This window comes from Vicugna pacos, chromosome 24 (assembly GCF_048564905.1).
Source record: "Vicugna pacos chromosome 24, VicPac4, whole genome shotgun sequence".
In the NCBI taxonomy this organism is placed as follows: domain Eukaryota; kingdom Metazoa; phylum Chordata; class Mammalia; order Artiodactyla; family Camelidae; genus Vicugna; species Vicugna pacos.
In genome coordinates this window covers 20,636,027-20,653,888 of record NC_133010.1, presented here as the reverse complement: position 1 = coordinate 20,653,888, position 17,862 = coordinate 20,636,027, and the positions used below count along the sequence as shown (strand labels likewise).

General features: G+C 37.7%; 1 pseudogene; it reads right to left on the bottom strand.

Moving 5' to 3' along the window:
- Positions 1 to 4,584: 4,584 nt before the first annotated feature.
- Positions 4,585 to 12,427, bottom strand: LOC102527055 (proteolipid protein 2 pseudogene; annotated as a pseudogene).
- Positions 12,428 to 17,862: the final 5,435 nt, after the last annotated feature.

The following is a 17,862-nucleotide window of genomic DNA, read 5'->3' as shown; positions in this document are numbered from 1 at the left end:
AAGAGAAAGACAAATACCATATGATATCATTTGGATGAGGAATCTAAAATATGATACAAATGAGCTTATTTACAAACCAGAAATAGATTCACAGACATATGGTTACCAAAGGGGAAAGGAAGTGGGGAAGGGATAAGTTAGGAGTTTGAGATTAACATACACGCATTACTATATTTAAAATAGATAAACAACAAGGTCCTACTGTATAGCACAGGAAATGATATTCAATATCCTATAATAAACCATAATGGAAAAGAATATGAAAAAAAGTGATTTACTATCAAAAAAATCATAGATTTCTAAATAATGATGATTGCATTTCTTTCTCACCAATACTCACACCTCACTTCTATTTCAGGTCTCAGTATCTTGGCCAGAGCAATAGAAGTAGATGACAGGCATCCTTGTCCTTCACCAGTTTTCACAGAGATATTTATCTGAAAGCATGATGCTAACTTTTGATTAAAATAAGTACTCTTTATCATGTTAGGACAGTATCTTTCTATTCAATGTATTGACATCAGCCAGCTACTAATTTCATAACTTCTACATGTGCTTTTATTTACTTATGATTTTTCTTAATTTGTGTCACTTTTTAAATGTAAATTTAAAAGTAAATTAATTTAAGATTAAGAAGGAAACCTTAATCATTATAGAAGATGGAAAATCAGAATTACCTCTCATAAATGGAAGGTAACCATACATTTTTAAAAAAAAAACACAAAACAATGTTATAAATATTCTATTTATATACTGTTGCCTGCTTAAGGCTCTGAGACTGATGTTAACTCTTTCTTCTTTAAAAAAAAGAAAGATATCAGCAAGTGTCAAAGATACATGCAAAACTGAAACTTTCTCCTGGAAGTAATCAGATTACAAATTGAATTACAAATTGAATTGAAATAATGTTATCACTATAATTAAAACTACATTTGACTCACATATAAAATCATCTATCCAGTGTGTTTTTGAACTTTGTTAGGAAGGTGTTTCACATTTTATCAAATGCTTTTCTGGTATGTGTTAAGGTTACTTTATACTTTTATTTTAGCTGAGCTAACGATTGATATATGTATTATATAAATAAGTTTCTAATATTATGTTATCTTGTAGCAAACCCTGGAGGTGTAAACACACACACACACACATTCATTCTAATATACAGTTGAATCCTATTTTCTAATAGTTTATTTAGGATCTTCCTATTTGTATTTACAACTGTATTGCCAAGGTTTTAGGGACATGTTTTAGCATTTCACAGAAATGAAATCATATAGTATGTACTTTCTGTGACTGACTTCTTTGGTTTTTATAGATTTGGGGGGCATTTTTTTACTTGTACTAAATATATCGTGAAATTTACCATATTAACCATTTTTAAGTGCACAGAAAAGTGGCACTAAGTATACTCACATTGTTGTACCAGAATTTCCTTCCTCTTTAAGGCTAAATGGTATTCCATTGTACTTAAATACCACGTTTTGTTCATTTATTCGTCCATTGATGGACTTCTAGAAACAATGTTTCTAATACTTCTCCCTGTTCCTATAGCAAATCAGTATTAGATAAAGACTTTCTAAAAACTTCTTAGGAGATTATTTTCTTTGTCTCATACTGCAGAAATGTATTCCATAGCTCCCACTTTTTCCCAATTTTGAATTAGGAGGAAAATATGTAGGCCCAGAGTTTGAGGACAGATAAGGTGCTATTTCATTCCCTTACCGTCTAGCTTAGGTCTTAATGGACTCTGCTTCCCTAATATTCTGTGATTTGATACGCACAGGCCTTACTCCAGTTTTTACTGCTTGCCAAGCACTTCTCTTGTGTAGCTCTTTTGAAATGAAATAGAATCACTTCCCAATTCTCTGTTAGAAAGAGGATGTTTATTCTCGAGAATTTAACTGCATTTATTCTTCTTTCAGGACCTTGAATGGTATGTGACAACTTTACCCTTCCCTCAGCTTTTCCTGCTTTTAGGGTTCCTCTACCTCTACCATTACCTGAAATATTTTTTTCATAAGGGTGGTTAATTAAAATTTTATTTCTTTTTTTTCCTAATTCTTTCTTTTAGTATTGTTGAGATATAATTGGCATACAGCACTGTAAAGATTAAGATATTACTTCACCTGAAATTCTGTACCTTTGAGAGGATTACATATGCCAAGGTCTTTATTTTAAGCCTTATAGTGTAGTGGGGATGGCAGAAACTGAGTCAGGTGAGAGGGGCTGTTAATGCCAGGAAGGGGCACTCTGACCGTTCAGAAACCTGTTTCCACACAGTGAATGTCAGGGCTGCCCACCTTTCTCTTTAGCGAAGCTCTGTGTTCCCAGCCTAGGGACTCTCAGTGAAGGGATTTGGGGAAGGTATGCCATAGACTTCCTTCCACATAATTCACATCCATGCTTGCTAGATTCAAAAGATGCTATATGCCTTAGGTAGCAATTCTCTTTCTTAACGTGGCACTATTGAAAATTTAATAATTGAAATACTTCTAGGAATCTCCTTTATGACTTTCATCTTTTACTTCAGGGATTACAGTGCATTTTCACCTTTTTGTACTACTTCATGAATATTTCATGGAAGGTTGGGAGATGGACTATTAAATGCCATTGTTTCTTAGCCACCCCTAAAGTGCAGATCCAAGATTGTTCAGCTTTATATAACCTGGTCATTATAAGACACCCAAGGAAGAGTCTCTTCCCCAGTAGCTTGATACCTTAAATATGAGATTTAAAATAATGCCTTTGTATTAAGTACTTAGCATTTTCAGGCGCCTCATAAAAAGCAAATATTCTCCAAAGAGGTGAAACAGGTCAGTATCATCTTGGTTTGATAACTTTGTAAATATTTTCCAAAAGAGTGAATTGGGTCAGTATCATCTTGGTTTGGTAACTTTATTTTTTGTTTGTTTTCTTTTGGGGGAGGGTAATTAGGTTTATTTATTTAGTGGAGGTACTGGGGATTGAACCCAGGACCTTGTGCATGCTAAGCACACCCTCTACCACTGAGCTATACCCTCCCCCTGGTTTGATAACTTAAAGTCATCAAAGCTGGTTTACTCTGACGAGCAAGTTAAGGCGCAAAAACTGGTAACAGCTAATGCTGCATTTTCCAGTATTCAGACAAGCACTCTAAATCAGAAGAGCAGAAACACTTACTGCTCTGAACCTCCCATAGTGCCCCAAGCAATCCCAGAAAAGTCCTCCGTACTTATCTGGACTATCTCAGCTGTTTTACAAGCATCAGAGAAGAACTAGAAAGCACCATCACAGACCCTACTGCTGATCAACCCAGGCTCTTCACTGTACATAGTCTGGTGGCTTTCTATTTTTGTTTTGTTTTGTTTTGCCAATGCAAATGTCAGTTGTAATGACATCTTATAACACAGCCCAACAGGAAAAACAGATAAAAGTGGGCTACTGTGATCGAAGCAGGGAGTAGTACCTGGGTGTCCACCCACTCCGCACTACTTTTGGCCCAGAAAGGGCTCCATGGAATGCCTAGACCTCCGAGTAGCGCAATTTCTAAACCACTGTCCTAGACATCACTAAAGGATGTTTGTGCAAACTGCCCACTGAAGAAGAGTATGAGAAAGGGCATCAAGACATCTCGGCATAACTAAAATGCTTGAGCTCTGACTTCGCGTATTATTTTAAGAATATACTTGATTGGTGTTGTCTCTACTTGGCACTCACAGCCCCTTCCTACTCCAACGACTGGGGCGGCTCCATGGGACCATGTGATTGCCAAGACCTTATTCTTCTGTTATATTCGTTTTACATATTTTTACAAACACCCTTACATTTTTTTTTCTTACATCTAATATCAGGGTGTGGATCCCAATTCTGACCACACTCTGGCCTGTCTCTCCTGCTGATTACAATTACAACTCTGGACAAAACACACAAAAATAATATCTGCATACACTTAAAAGTAAATGAAATCAGGCAGATTGTGGCGTGGAGTCAAAACCTGAAGGAAGGAACAACACATCTGAGGAAGAGTTTTCTAGTTGTCCCCTCTTTTCCTGAGGGCAGGCCCCCAGAACGGAACTGCTCAGCAGCAGTGACACAGGCACCCTAAAAATCTCACCGTCTTGCCCAGAGTAACTGGGAAAAGGGACGTCTGTGGGGTAGCGAGTATCAGAGGAATCCTGGAGAGAAGCGAGCTGGAGAAAAGGATGTCTCAAAACCGTGTACGACACTAGACAAGTCCCTAGTTTACGCCTGAGTGGCATATGCACGGGACAGACGCAAAGCCGCACAGCAGAAACTCTGAGAATCAAGCTAAGAGTTCAACCACCAGCCAGGCCTCAGACTAATCTCTTAGACATGGAGGTGGTTGAACAGCCCCAAGGCAGCATCAGTGAGATTGGAAACTGAACTAAGATTGGAACCACTGCCCGTGGAAAGTGACTTTTATTGTTGTTGTTCCCACAATCTGTTTCTTATTTGTTTATTCACAGAGAACCACCCCCACACTGAGGAGATTACTTGGAGTGGGTCATAACCTGGGGCCTGGAGTCTGAAATCTGAGGTACCCTCCTCCCTCGCTTTGTGGCTTAGGTGGGGTCACAGACCAGGTACTGCTGTGTGTCTTTATTGTCAAAAGGGGAAGGTGACGTAGGCATCATAGCCAAAGAAGCACGTAGCCAATAGGCCCAGCGCCCCTGCAACAATTCTGGAACGATTTTCTCTCTCAACAAGGACAACAATAGAGGTGACCAGGTAGAGGATGGCTGCTGTGAAGGATCGGAAGAAATCACTCCAAGGCCAGTGAATGAATTGTATCTTGGAAGGCAGGTCACACACGTACATGACAACGAAGACAGAAGCAATGATCAATTCAATCACCGACAGAGAGGAATATCCTGACGTGGAGGCACTGAAGAGGGTCAGAATCACCAGGCACAAGATAATCTCAGCAGACAGGAGAATTCCCTTTTGGGTGCACAAGAAGTTGGTGCAGGCGGTCCAGCACCTGGGGGCTGAAGAGCGCTGAGGATCTGCCATGGTGTGGGCTACAGTCCCTGGGGGCCCAGAGGATCTGCTTGCAGGTCTTGTCCAGCTGTCTTGCCCGCCGTCTAGAAAGTGATTTTAAAAAACTTGTAGTCTGTCGCAGACATAGTAAACAATCTTATGGTTACTGGGGAAAGGGAGTGGGAAGGGATAAATTTGGGAGTTTGAGATTTGCAGATGTTAGCCACTACATATAAAAATAGATTAAAAAACAAACAAGTTTCTTCTGTATAGCACAGGGCACTATATTCAATATCTTGTAATAACCTTTAATGAGAAAGAATATAGAAACAAATATATGTATGTATCTGCATGATTGGGACATTGGGCTGTACACCAGAAATCAACAATTGTAACTGATCGTACTTCAGTAAAAAAAATTTTAGTTCAAAAAAAGTCCTTTATCCTTTATCGTCTGCTTTCTATTTTCAACAAGATGATTCAATCTATCCACATTATTTTCAATGAAGCCATGTTCATTTAGAGGCATTTTAAGAATACAAAATATTTCCACAAATATACATGCTAAGTCTTATCTTTTAAAGACTAAATTTGAACAGCTAAGAATCTTTCCTCAGCTATTCCTAAAATACTTTGCCTCTGAATACCAGTCTTCAAGTTTTCAGAATTCATATCCAATCATCACTACAGCTCAAGATGTATGTTTATCTTCTGTTTCAGATAAGCCTGGTTGGAATATAGTCTTACCGTGCAGTCCAGCTCTTGAGACTATGCAAAGCATAGATTTAAAATCTCTGTACATGTGGTATATGTGTTTTTTGAAATGTGCAAAGTTGACAAAAATAATTAATATACAATAAATTATGTTTTTAAATAATGTACTTAGCATAAATTATACCAATAATTCAAAGACTTTAGTGAGCTTCAGCACCATCATTTTCAACATCATGTGTCAACATGAACATGACTGCTCACAGATGCTACAGGAAATACTGCTGAAAGCATGGCCTGGAAATTTTTTTTAAGTATTTTTGTGGTTGTTGTTCTGTTTGTTTTTTGGGGTTTGTTTATTTATTTATGTATTTAATGGAGGTTCTAGGGATTGAACAAAGGACTACAAGCATGATAGTCGTGCACTGTACCATTGAGCTATATACCCTTTCCCCTAAACTGAAAATTTTGGAAAAAAAAATGTTCTTCAAATCAGCTTGCCCATTTGGAATTCATTTTGATTGGGATTTTCTTTGAAAACATGAAGTGTAGAAATGTTTCAATTATTTGATTACCTCTTTTACAGGCACCCTAAATAAACTGGAGTTTTATGTATTTTTTCACTAAATAGGCAATTAGGAGAGGGAGAATGTATTCATAATGACTAAGAATTGGCATTTGTGAAAGATAAATATACAATCACTAATAAGTAAGTGGACTGTTCACTTCATTATTCTGTTCTCACTATCAAAGTCTAATGACCAGATTTTTAAGTGGAAGCATTCCAAAAGATTAAAAAATTAATTAAACATACTTTTTTTTATAGTTAAGAGACAAATATAGACATTTCACTGATATATTAATTTTAAACTTCATAAACTATGTAAAATAAAATGTCAGGTAATGATGTTGAATTTAGCAATAATAGCTATATTTATAATTTTAATGAGTATTTATTTATCAGTGTTTATTAAGCCCCTACTATGTGCCTTGTGCAGTTATCAAATTGTATTTGATCACTTCATTTTAATTATTATAACTCTGACATATTTCCATTGTACAGATAAAGACACTGAGTCTCAGAGTTTGAATTAACTTGTATCAGGAAGCTAGTATATGACACAGAAACATAATTTTGAACAAGGTCTCCGATTTCATAGTCTGTTAATGTGCATGTGTTTATATTATTTGTGTGTATGTGTCTGTCTTAATATACAAGCAAAGGCTCTGTACTATTTTCATTTGTATTGAAAGAGAAAGCTGGGGAAAAAAATTTTCCCTAGAGTGTAAAAGAGAACAAAGAATTTTATATATATATATATATAATTTTTATAATATATAAATATCATATATAATATATAAATAAATATATAATTTTTATATATATTAAAATTTTCAAATGGTTTTCAAAAATATATGGTCATTCTCACAGGTGTATAGTGGTATCTCATTATTATTTTAATTTTCAATTCCCTAATGATGTACGATGTTGAGCATTTTTTGCATATGCTTACTTGCCATCTGTGTATCTTCTTTGGTGAGTTGTCTGTTAAGATCTTTTGCCCATTTTTTAAAAAATCAGATTGTTCATTTTCCTATTGTTGAGTTTTAGGAGTTCTTTGAAAATTCTGGACAACAGTCCTTTATCAGATATTTTGCAAAATATTTGCAAATATTTCCTCCCATTCTGTGACCTGTCTGCTCATTCTGTTGACAGTGTCTTTCTCAGAGTAGAAGTTTTTAACTTCAGTGAAGTCCAACTTATCTATTATTCATTTCATAGATCATGCCTTTGGTATCATCATGTCTAAAAAGTCACCACCATACCCAAAATCATGAATTGTCGCCTATGTTTGTTTTACATTTATTCTCTTTCTCTGTTTGCTTCTCTGTGTTCTTTATCCTACTTTCCAAGGATTACTTGAACATTTTATACAATTCTATTATTATGTACCTATGGTGTGTTTATACATATCACTTGGTATAATTTTTAGGTATTATGTTTTATATATATACAATTTATCACAGTTTCCTGGTGTTGACGATCAGTTTAAAACAGTGTAGAATCCATGCTTCTATTTATATCCCTTTACTGCTCCTTGTTTTTAATATAATTGTCATAAATATTTCCTCCATATGCATTTAAAACCACATCAGGCAGTGAGGCATCATCCCAGGGGGGCCTGACCAAATCAAAGGAGGCTTTAAAAGCAGCAGCAGCATCAGAGGCCACACTCCTGCTGGTCTGTTGCCTGTGGGGGGGTCTTCTAAGACCTGAAAGTCGTCCCCAGACCAACAGATAGCAAGAAAACAGGGATCTCTGTCTTAAAATTGCAGGAAAGTGAATTCTACCAACAACCTGAATGATCTTGGAAGAGGACTCCGAGCCTCAGAAGAGAATCACAGCCCTAGCCAATACCCCTACTTCATTCATTTCAGCCTGGTGAGGCCCTGAGCAGAGGAACCAGCTCACCTTACCTGTTCTCCTGACTCACAAGCACCGTGAGATAAATTTAGCATTGTTTTAAACAGCTACATTTGTGGTGGTTTGTTACACAGCAATAAAAAACGAATACACAGTTCGTGCTTTTGAGCTTTGTTAGGTGAAACCTGAGCAGCTTTGAGTCTAGGGGCAACCTTGTCCCACTATTGAGGCAAAAACTTTCTACCCAATCTCTAAATTATGAGGTTTTCCACTCTGACTATGGGAACAGGAGCCATTTCCATCAATGGATTAATTCCACGGATTATTCCTTTTGATCTTTTTGGTTGTTCTTTCTCCAGCCTCGCGTAGTTTCTTCACGTGAGTGTCTTAATCAGCGTTCAGCTGCAAACTCCAGAAGGAATCTCCTCAGGTCTCTGGAGATTTTGCAGCCTCAGTACTTTTCCTTGCACACAATCCAAGGACAATGGAGCCTCTTGAGACTCCCAGCTCCATCTCTGATTTAGGGAGGCCAGTGGGTCCTGCCTGGGTTCCATCTCCCCGAACTGTGACCTGGAAACTCCAGGTAAGTTGGGACAACCATAGGGCTCATCTCACTTGTTTTCCATCTTGCATGCATTAGTGTCCTGTTACCTGTGTATAATACCTTGAAATCATCACTTCATATATTTGCCTGTTTTTTCAGTTGGCTCAGGTGAGATAATAAATCTGGTTCTGGTTATTCCCTCTTGGCTGGACACAGAATTCCAGTGCCATACTGTGTACTTTTAAATCTTATCTTTGGTTATTGTTTTCTTTCCTCTAGATTACCTGCTTGGTGAACTCCTTCTCATGTGCCAAGGACAGGTCAAATGTTATCTTCCCTGTAAAACCTAATCCCAAACTCCAGAAAGAAATAACCATCCCCTCCTTTGTGCTCTCATTGGCCTTATTGTATCATATTTCTACTATAAGATGCATCATATTATACCACAATTGCTTGATCAGGTGTCTGACTTTCCTGTTGGAATGTGAAAGGAAATGATTTTCATTCAATGGACATTGCATATCTCCCAACAAATCAGGCCCATGCTAGGACTAGGACTACGATGATGAAAAGATATGTTCCCTACCATTAAGGAACTCATAGTGTAGAGAGAGGGCATCCTTTTAGGCCAATAAGCAATCACAAAGCCATAAGAGAGCAGTATGTACAAGATGCTGTATGTGCAGAAAGAAACATCACAAAACAGAGGCGTCTGCCAAAACATCATGGAAGTGTTATTCCTCCATCTGAAACTGGAGGACTAAGTAGGAATCTATATAAAGGGCTACTTAAAAGAAATTCTACACTAAGTAAGCAATGGGTCAAAATATAGGGAGAGGTAGAGAACATGGTGTGTCTGGGTAAGGGCAAATCGCTTTAGCATGGCTATTTCAATGCTGTCTTCTTTATGGATCTGCATTTGTAAATGTTCAGAAAAAGTTAACCAGAGTCACTTCATCCCCTGGTATCTCCTGAATGCTGTTTGTATGCAATGGTCTGCTAGACTCCTGGGCTGTGATGATGAGCAAAAAGAGATCCAGTCCCTGCCTTTGTAACTAAGGTCCAACATCAACTGCTGTATTGCCTAATACAGAATGTGTACCTAGAATAAAACAGCATCCCATTATCTGATCAAGGCAGGCCCGGTGGTTCTTATGATGCAAACATGTGAAGCAGAAATTCCAAGTTGGATTTTTTTCAGCACTGTATGAGTCCACTTCTCATCGCTAGCAGCCTCAAGCATCTGCTCTGTGCTCAGGGAATGCACACTAATGCTAGTTTTAGCTTCATCAGCACATAGGAACAAAGGGCAGAAGGAAGAAAAGAGGAAGGAAGGCAAGTTGGCTGCCCTCAAAGGCAATTAAAACATTTTTTAACCTCCTGTTTCTGCATTATCCATGCTATTCTTTTTATCGGTCCATTATATTTAGCTTAAACACTGGCCTAGAGTGATATTGAACAGACTGTGTTTCACATCCCAGACTTTCTCTTCTATCTATAGAGAACCGTATTCCTGAAAAGTGGGTTTCTCACAGAAAGTTATCTGCTATTTTGATAAGTAGCATGGCTTGGTCAATCTAAAATAAATCTAGAAGAATAAGGCATTGAGGGGGTGGTTAGGGATGGAGAATCTGTCTGATCCCGTTACTAAAGAACTGCTGTTTTCTGAGCATTGCATGTGAGTTTTAAATAGATCTCAAGAGGAGTTTGTGGACCAATTTTTAAAGGAGAGGGGGAAGTTTGATACTAACTTTCTGCCCTGATCTCACTGAGCTGCTCTTTTTTTTTTTTTTTTTTTTTTTTTTGGTGTAACGCATTCTTCCTCAAAAGGGCAGAATACAGGCCTGATGCAGTGTGAGCGAAGGGGTTAGTCTGCTCTACAAAGTGGAAGAGAGACTTAAAAAATAGGCAATCTAATTGACTCATGCATGGTCACAGCCACATAAATGCTTGCATAATTGTTTCTTGCGTATCAGTAATCACCACAGAGAAGCAGAAGTAAAATGGAAGCAAGTGAGATGAGGACTCTTAGGAAATCTTTGAAACTTTCTGTTAAACCTTTGGTTGAACCTTGTGTAGAATTGTCCTCTGGAAAATTAAACACATTTCTATGGGCAAGCCGCAAGTCAAAATTCACATACTTTGCCTACAAAATAATAACTCTTTGGGGTTAAATTTCATTTTCTACAAATACATTGTCTTTCAGAACCAACCACTGAAAAGAAACGGTATTTCCCCCCAAGAACTGTGTCTACATTGTTACTAGGAGATTTGTAATCTGCTTTAAACGTGTTACTAAAATAGAAGTTGACATAACTACTACTGAGTTTGCTGTTTACAGTTAATTAAAGGCATTGCTTAAAATAAAATACATTTGGATGTTTAAGCTTTCAATAACATATACATATACTACTTTCTCTATATTCACTTTTCTCAAAAATTTTCTTTCACTATCTTCTTCAAGACTCTCTGCCTTATATGATTCACTTTACCTGTGGTTATTTCCAAGATTCACCCTATGCTCTAATGAAACTTTCTTCATATCATCACTTGGCATCATTTGTTTTTCCCTTGTCAATCATACTCCCCCAAAAAGTCTCATCTGTTTGTACTTTCCTTTTACTAATTAATTCAGTGTAAGCAGCTGAAATATAATACTATGGAGTTGTAGTTTTAATCTCTAAATTGGCTGGTTGGTCACCAACCTGGAGGTAGGGAATTATTTCCTTCTGTTTAAGATTTCACTCTAAAAGCCTAAGTTGTCATAATGATAACAATACAGTTACTCAACTTGTTCTCTGTTATAAATAATTATCTCCCCAGTTACCAAAGACATTTTTCAGGCATCCACTTGAATTTTTAAACTAATTTTATAATTTGTTTCATTACTCTCCTTGTTAGTTTTTTAAAATACAAATTCACTAGAACCTGATATCATTTTCAGTCAGAAGGAAAGACTGAGTTTTTTTTTAAAAGAAACTAACAGCTGAGATGCATTCTTAAAGTGATTTTTTTTTTCTTTCGGTTTTTGGTTGACTTAGTTATAAAAAACTTTTAAACATTTTGTGCACGTGTGTATATGACCTACTAGACTATGACACCTGCTAATAAAAGGGTTAAACCATTCTAAAGGAAAAGTTTTATTTAAATACTTAATTTCTTTTTATGCAATCATTAAAATTATATATTATATTTATTTATATTTATAAAGTTTGCCCTGGCCTCAGAAACTTTGCCTATATGCTATATCATAGCTAGTTCCAATCATTTGAAATTTCCTATGGGCCTCATTAGACATTTTGGATATTTTCCAGATCAAAAAATCTTCTCAACCGTTCTCACATAGTTTAGGGATTACAATTAAAATATGTGGGAAGATGGAAGCTACACCTTCAAATCACTGCCAGGAAATGTCCTGTCCTCTTTCTCCCAGTCTTTGTGGCTTAAGACATAGACCCAGAGGTCAAGTGAAGTTTGGGGAAAACTTTATACATCTTAACCCAAAGAAGGCTGGTGGGCAGGACCACTGCCACCACGTTTTTGATCCTTCCTTTAGGAGAACTGACAAATAAAGAAACTTATGTCTAGCCCGTCTAGATGAACGGTAGGTGTGAATAAATTTAACTCCTACGTTTCTGACCTTTTAGCTTCCAAACCACTGGCTTCTTGGCAGAATGATTTGGCTTCACCTCCACTTCCAAGTTTACATATTTGGGCCTAACTTTACCCTGGAACAGAAAGGCTGTCACTTAAGTTCTGTGGGCGAGCCCTTTACCTGTGTTGACGGAACTCTACGGGGCAGGCCAGGCAAATGAATGCGCTTGTTGCTGGGATACGAGGCTGTTTCCAAGGCAGCAGGCCCCTGCTGTTTGCTATTCTCCTACCTACCAGCACTACACCTGTTCCTTAAGAAATATGCTTGTTTTCCTTCATTATAAAGCAAACACTTCGTGGGAAATAACCTAGTTGCATGGCTGCAATTTCTCTGTGGTTTTCCAGGAGGAATATAACATGCCAAATATAATTTAATTTGTTGAAGGGGAATTCACGTATCTATACAACACCGAAGTCTGCATATATAATTGTTTATATGGTGGTTTGAGTCAGTGCTATATGTATTTTTAGCTGACCATGTGCCACCAAGGATGTCAGGCAACAAGATATATTCTGAGGCCACCCCAACATTTGTCCCACATGTGCTCATGGGGTGACTACCTTCATGAGTTTTCAAAGACTACACGTGATGGCTTCTATGGAACTCACCATGTTTTCTCCGTCTACCATCATCTAGCTGTCACCAAAATCTCCATCATGCTATCTATGAATGCCAGTCAGAGCAGGGACCAGGGGGCCAAGGCACAACACTTAAGGAGGTCCTCACTTTCAGGGACATGCAAGTGTCCTGCTGCCAACATCTGCTCAAAGGTGGTAAATACCTGAGTCAAGGGTACCGAGATCTGTGTGAAGAGCAAGTCTCCTGTGACTGACGAAATCAGGAATTCCAAGTGTTCTTAATCTCTCAGCTCAGTTTTAACTCCCTCCTTCATTGTCTCCCCAGTGCTCTAAAACTAAAGGTAAGTCAGGGAGAACCGGGCTGGAGAACAACTTCATCATCAGACACTGCTTTAGTGAGAGCGCTCCCTCTCCCCCAACACAGGCTGTCCAAGCAGGATCCTTGGTCCTCCATGTAAACAGACTTCCCCCGCCCAGATATGGCTTCTTGAAACACACTTGCATATTCACCTTGGATTCTGGGTGAATAAGGTGCGGGTTCAAGATGAAACAGCACATCATTACCACTATTTGGAAAACAGTTTCACTAGATGCAGTATCCCATCTCATGTGGCCTTAAAAGCTGTTGATAAGTAGGATATCTAGTCCATAACTGAGAGTTTGACCCAACTGACAAGATTGTACAAATCACACAGAATGGATTGCAAAGATATGATGACTCACGGTAACTACAAAGTTACTCGAGAGAGAAATGATTCTCCTTCTTTCAAAGAGTCTCTGCAAACACAACTCAAAGTGCTTGCCTTCTTCGTGCTCAGTTAGTTCATCTTTCAAATGTTTGATTCTGGAAACTCTCTTAGCTTTTCTTACTTTGCTTCCATCAGGGCAAGACTTGCCTGGAGGTATCAGGACTCCTTTCCCAGAACAAGTAAGAGGCCCCGCACAGATCAAGGAGGTATAGAAAAGGGAGCTGACACTCCTTACAACAAGGCTTCAGGATCTGAGTAGTAAGTGTTGCTCCATCCAGCTTTGACTTTACCCCGGATTCTTACTTGGTCCCCGTTGGATGCTTTCCTGAACATGACCATCCAAACCCAGGACATGCTAATTTAGGTTCTCATTATCTCTTGCCTATATGATACTGCCTCCAGTTTGTCTCCTGCTGATGTCACCAACATTATGGTCAGACCACCTCCCTTTCTGAAAAGCATGAAATGATTCCCTAGTGCAGAGGTAGACAAGCTATAGCCTGTGGATAAAAGCCAGCTGCCTGTTTTTGTACAGTTTGTTAATTAAGCATGGTTTATTAACAAGTGAACATCGATAATGCATTTGTTTATACGGCATGCTAACTTTGAACATCGATTAAGTAAAATGTGTCCCCCCAAAGAAGTTCATATGGTAGGCCTATATGACAACAAAGTAATTATTATTGTTGTTATATTTTGAATTTCATTATGGAAATTTGTTTTCTCTCTCGTTGTGTAAGTTCTTACATAATATCTGTGATTTTGCCTCTTAACTTGCAAAGTCTAACATATTTGCTATCCAGGTTGTTACAGAAAAGCTGCTGACCTGCACCTTAAGCACATTATTCAGAGTAATTCAGATCCTCTCGCCTGAGGCTCAAGAACCTGCATGACCTTTCCTCAGCCTCTGTACAGTCTCACCCTTGACCCCAACCTGTACTTCCATTGACCTATTCATTGTTCTACATTTTCCTGTCCGCTTTCTTTGTGCTGTTCTCTTTCCCTGGGATGTCCTACCCCTTCCATCTCTTGATATTAAAGCCATCCCTTTTCTACGAGGTCTTCCAAGATTTTCACTGTCTGATTTTCAATATCTTTTAGTAACCCTATAATGAAAAATAATATGAAAATGAATATGTGTATGTTCATGTATGATGGAACTATTATGCTGTACACAAGAAACTGACACTGTGAACTGACTATATTTCAATAAAAAATTATTAAAAAATAGATATACACGTGTGTATATGTAATCTATATTTATTATGTTTGATCTCAAAACTGGATTAATCCACTGCTGACTTGTTGAGAATTAATTCAATCATACAGAACTGGCCATAGGTAGGCAGTATATGGGATTAATAGGAAAATACCTTAAAGGTAGAATTTGTTCTCCTAGTCATCATGGAATAATAGAACATCATGGAATTTTACCCACCTTAAAACTGGGTAAAATATATAAAATGAGGTATTTTCAGACATTGGGCAAAAGGCAGCAGAGGACAAATGAATTGAAAGTCCGTGTGTAACCCAGCTCCCAGGCCACAATGCAGGGAGGAGGACACAGGTGGAGTGTGATGGTCTCACTGGGTTGGGGAGCCAGAGCTGGGAGCTTGAGGAGGACCAAACAGCTACAATTTATGGGATGAAGCCTCAGGGAAGAGAGCTGCTCAGAGAGGGAGCTGCTGCTCTGAGATTTGCAGGGAAGCCCTCTTGAGTTTTAGGTTGAGTGTGAGGAAACTACAGAGGCTGAGGAAAGAGGCACAGGAAAGGGGCAGGAGGAAGAGTCCCTAGAAGATAATGGGCACAGTGGCCAAGAGTAGTTCACGTTCCCACCAGAACTGGGTAAAGTCCCCCGAAGGGCACCATCTCAGTCGTGAGGCAAATGAGCCCCAGACTTAAAGCAGATCAACCGGCATCTGAAGCTGGGGGTGGAAGAGGGAGCCTGACTGCAAATGGGCACACGAGTATGTCTTTCGGAGCGACTGGAAATGTTCTAAAACTGGACTGTGGTGGAGGTTGTACGACTGTACATGCATTTACTAAAAGTCATTCAAATGTGCAGGTTCAATGGGTGTATTTTATCACATATACATTTTATCTCAATAAAGCTGTTTACAAACAATCAAAAGAAAAAACCCCCCCACTTTTAGACACCCTGCTAGCACTGAAGTCGTCCTCAAGTATCTTTTATAATTTGTGCTATGATTTGGGTCTGTGAGTGTGTCTCTTACATTTGACTGTTAAGTTCATCAAAAGTAAGGACTACATTTTACACATTTTTGTAATTTCAGCAGTGGTCAGCTGGGTTCCTGAACATAAAAAATGTTCAATAAAAATTTGTTGAGAGTTTTATGACATATGTCTTTTTTTTTTTGAAGTTTTTAAAATTTTTAATATTATAAATTTAAATCTATTTATTAAGGTATAACATAAATACTGAAAAATGCATGATCCATAAATGCCAAGCTCAAAGAATTTTTACAAAATGAATACGCATGTAACCCCCCCTCAAGACAAGGAGAATGTGACCAGCTTCCCAGAACTCCTCAAGCAACCTTCCATTCACTCTACCTACCGTGCTTCTCAACGATCATTTCTGTCCTGCCTTCTAACATCATCAGTTACTGCTTGCTGTCCTTTATATAACTGAAATAATTCACTTTCATCTTTGTGTTTAGTGTTTGTTTGTTGTGGTGTGTAGCTGTCATTTGTTCATTTTCACTTCTGTAAAAATTCCATTGTAAGGATATACTATCATTTATTCTATTGTTGATAGGCATTTTCTGTTTTTAGTTTTGGACTGTTACAAATGGCTACTACAAACAGTCTTGTACATGACTTTTGTTGCACTTGGGCCCACATTTCTGTTGACTGAATATCTAGCAATAGAATTGCTTTATCATAATATATTTGTACATTCAACTTTATCAAATAGTTTCCCAAAGTGATTGCATCAATTTACATACACACCAACAGCATTTGAGCACTCTCTTTGCTCTACACATCCTTACTGACACATTATTCTAGCCATTGAAGGGATATGCATATCTCATAAAGTTTTATATAATGAGGTGGATCACCTTATCATATGTTTATTGGCCATTTCTATACACTCTTTTCTAAATGCCTATTCAAGTCTCTTGCCATTTTTCTATTGGGTGGTTGGTCTTTGTTTACAGCATTAGTTTGGAGAAGTTCTTTGTGCGTTCCGGTTTTGAGTTCTTTGTTTTTTGTTTTTAAAGTTTTTATTGAAGTATAGTTCATTTATAATGTTGTATTATTTTCAGGTATATAGCAAAGTGATTCAGTTATATATATACATATTCTTTTGCAGATTCTTTTCCATTATAGGTTATTATAAGATATTGAACATAGTTCCCTGTGCTATACAAAAGCTCCTTGTGGTTTGTCTGTATGACATATGTCTTGCTTCCTGGATTTTTACCTTTGGCTCTTCCTCGCTGGCCCAACTTTATTATATCTTATATTTTACCACCACAAATACTGGAAATATAAAGTGTATTATTATTGTTTTCCCTTGAATACATTTTTTAAACATTGTTCTGGTATAAACGCCTGTTAGAGGTCATAGGGCAGCAGGGTCTGAAGAGGTAGACAAACTGAGCAAGAGACAAGGACTAATTTGTATTTCTTATTGCATCCAAAGTAATTTTTGCTGTGCAAAAAAGGGGAGGAGGAAAGAGAATGGTGGTATTCTAAAACTTACAGCCGTATTTACTCTAACTATTCCCTCCCCTTTTCCATAGAATATTTTCACTCTAAAGGGAGAAAAAAAGTCAGGGGACCTATTCAACATCTGATTTATGGCATGGAAAAGAAAAAAATTAAATTATTTCCAGAAACCAGAAAGTCGACAAAAGGACACACCTTGTCCCAATCAGATATCAAAACAAACATAAACTCATAAAAGCCACTTCAAATATAGTACAGCTCTAAACCACAATTCTTGCATAAAAAAAATTAAACCAAGAAAATACAACTGTTCTAAGTAAACTAAGTCAAAAATAGGGCATAATTGTGGGCAAAAGTCCTTTGAAACTAATGGAATTAGTTCTGCCATGAAAAACAAACAAACCTTGTCCTGAAGTTGTAAACAGATGCAGTTTCTATGCTAACACTGTTTAAAATTTATACAGAATGCCGGTCACCTACCTTGATTATCATAGTCATAAATTCTTTGACAGTCATCTTTCTCT